Below are 2,730 nucleotides of genomic sequence, written 5' to 3'. Positions count from 1 at the left end.
CCCCCGACAGGCGCACGGCCTGCCCCAGGTGCAGCGGGAGCCCTGTTGCGCTGGGAAGAATCCAGTCTCTTCCCGGGCCTCCTTCCCACCAGCAGGAGCCATCGGCGGCGTGGCACGGCCGAGCCCCCTTCTGAGGTTGAGCCATTGGGGATCCTGGCCTTTGTGAGGAGGGAGCCCTGGTCCGGGCCCCCACACTGGCGCTGCCCCAGCTTTCTGGTCTGAAGGCCCCTCATGTCGCCCACCTAAAAGCAGTATGCAGATGTGTCTGGGCCTGCCTTTGGAAGGGGGCCCCCGACGGGATCTGGAGGTGCTCAAGGTGTGCCTGTGTGTGCAGACCCGTGGGGCTTCCTCGACCTTCTGGCGCTTGCATTGGTGTGTGTGCCTGGTGTGTGTGTGTGTGTTGGGAGGGTATGTGTGCACGGTGTATCTATTGTCTTTGTACACTTAAGGATGTCTCCCAGAGGGGTGGCTCAGGAGGGGGCTTATGTATGGACTTGGGTGAAGCTCACCAGCTCCTCCATAGGGGCCTAACCATAGCCCCTGGTCTAACCACTTCCTGCAACCTCTTCCATCACCAAGACCAAGCCCCGGATCTCCCAGGCCCTGCCTCAAATTTCCCAGCTGCCCAAACTGGAGTGCCCAGCATCTCCTCTGCTGTCTTCTTTTCCCGAGAGGTCTCTCCAACAGTTGAGAACACTGAGCTTTAACAAAGCCTAGAGGTGTCTATCCCCAACCCCCAGAACCTCCAAGGCCTGTGGTTTCCCACGCCCCTGCTAGATGCACCCATGGTGGGTGGGGGTACCCATGAAACTCGCACCATCAGGTAAATGGCAGAGTACCAGCTCCATCCATTGGCTCACTGAGCTTTGCATGCATCAGGTATTGGGGTATTGTTGAGTTCCTGTGCCCAGGCATGGAGGAAGAGTGGGAGTTAAAGATCAGTCCCTGACCTCATAGGGACTCTCTAGGAAAAAGAGAAGCTAATGTCCATGAAGCACCGTGCACATCAGGCAGTCCAATGCCAATTCATGGTGCTGGGTAGATGGCAATGAGCATTTGGAGAAGAGAAAAATCTTTGCATACAAGTAGGACCAGGGAAGGTTTCCTGGAGGAAGTGGGGCCTGGGCTGGGCTTTAAAGGATAGATGTGATTTGGACAAGTAGAGGGAAGGCAGAGGGCAGACAAAGGGCATTCCAGGTAAAAGAATCCTGGGCAGGGGCTAAGAAATGGGAGTGAGCAGGGATTTTGGAGGTTAGCAGGCAGACTGGGCAAGTCACTTCCCCAGGTTCCCAGCAGCTACCTGCATGACCTGTGGCAGACAGAGGCAGGCCACCCACCCATCCCCACCCTGTCAGGGCCCAGGCTCTGTGTGTGGGTGTGGAGTGGGGGGTCTAGGCTAAAGCCCTGGGAGAGATTTGGCAGCAAGGGTATCTCTAGGTCCCCTTTCAAGCTAGGGGTGGTGGAGGAGCATCCTGGACCAGATGCCCTCCCTGACATTTCAGATTGACAGTGGGCACCCAAATGAACAGTGACAGCCAAGAGCACAACCAGGGCCAGCAGAAATCAGGCTGCAGGCAGAAAAGACCCCTAGGCAAAGGCATTCTGAAGGGTTTAGGGTCAGGACACTTCAGTCTTCAGGACCAACTTCAAATAAGTGTTTCAACAAACTCCCCTAGGCACTAGGCTATGGCCCTGCCTTCATCTGGATTCTCACAGTGAGGCCCCAGCAGGCCCCCAAACTTGACCCAAGGGGCCTTGTTCCAAAGCCCAGGGGCTCCTCCCCCAGAAGGAGGAAAAAGGGGCGTGGCCTTTGGGGACCTGGGTAGGCCCAGGGCTCCCAGCCTGGGTATGTCAGGATTTGCCCCTCCTCCTTCCGGTCCCTCCTCCACTCCAGGGACTGCCAACTCCTTCCACACGCCCCTTCTGGGGCTCCCTTGCCACCCCACCCCACACCGCAGCCTCAAGATCCCTCTCTTTGGGGTCTTCAGGCCGGCCCAGTATACCCACTACACCCAGCCCAGCTGCCCCAACTCCTCTGGGTCCCCTAACCCCACTCCACCCCCACCCCAAGGAAACCAAGCCCGGCTTGCCTCGTTCTCTCCACGCACCCACCCAAGCACCCCCCTGGCGCTGCGCCATTCCCCACATTCATTCTCTTCCTGTTCTCATGAACACAATCCCTGTCCCTCTTTCTGAAATACTTCCCCTATTGCCCTCACTTTCTCACAGAGCGGCAAACAAAGACTCACATACCCAGAAATAGCCTTGCACAGAGCTGAAAGGCACAGGCCACGGCCTGCCACACACGCAGGCGCGCGCGCACCGAGGCTGTCGTGGAGGGAGGCACAGACAGGGCGTCTGTCTGCACGCACATAAGCTGACACGCCACAAAAGGGCGCGGACACACCCGGCGTGTGAGACAAGGGCACACACAGCTGTGGACGCAGGGCCACGCCGCCGCCCGGGCACACCCACCGCCGCCGGCCCCGGGCAGGCGCGAGGCCTCGCGGGCCGGGCTCCCCCGGTTCCTGCCAGCGAATGTTTCCCTGCTCGGCCTGCCAGGTCTCTGGGGAAAGGGCCTCAGAAATGCAGCAGGAGCCCGCTGGGGGAAAAGTTGGAACTGACTGTTCCCTGCCTGGCGCGGCCGGCGAATTCCCTGACGGAGAAACTATTTGTGGCGAGAGCCGGTGGCCGGCGACCCCCCGCCGCCTCCCCTGGCGTCCCCTCCTC

The 2,730-nt window shown here is 59.7% G+C and overlaps 1 protein-coding gene across 1 annotated transcript in view; it reads left to right on the top strand.

Annotated features, from left to right (window-relative positions):
* Positions 1–2,730, top strand: part of SMARCD3 (SWI/SNF related, matrix associated, actin dependent regulator of chromatin, subfamily d, member 3) — a 36,295-nt gene that overhangs the window by 23,538 nt on the left and 10,027 nt on the right. The window lies entirely within an intron of this gene.

Source organism: Colobus angolensis, unplaced genomic scaffold (assembly GCF_000951035.1).
Source record: "Colobus angolensis palliatus isolate OR3802 unplaced genomic scaffold, Cang.pa_1.0 Scaffold2, whole genome shotgun sequence".
Taxonomy (NCBI): Eukaryota; Metazoa; Chordata; class Mammalia; order Primates; family Cercopithecidae; genus Colobus; species Colobus angolensis.
This window is presented reverse-complemented; position numbering and strand designations above follow the sequence as displayed.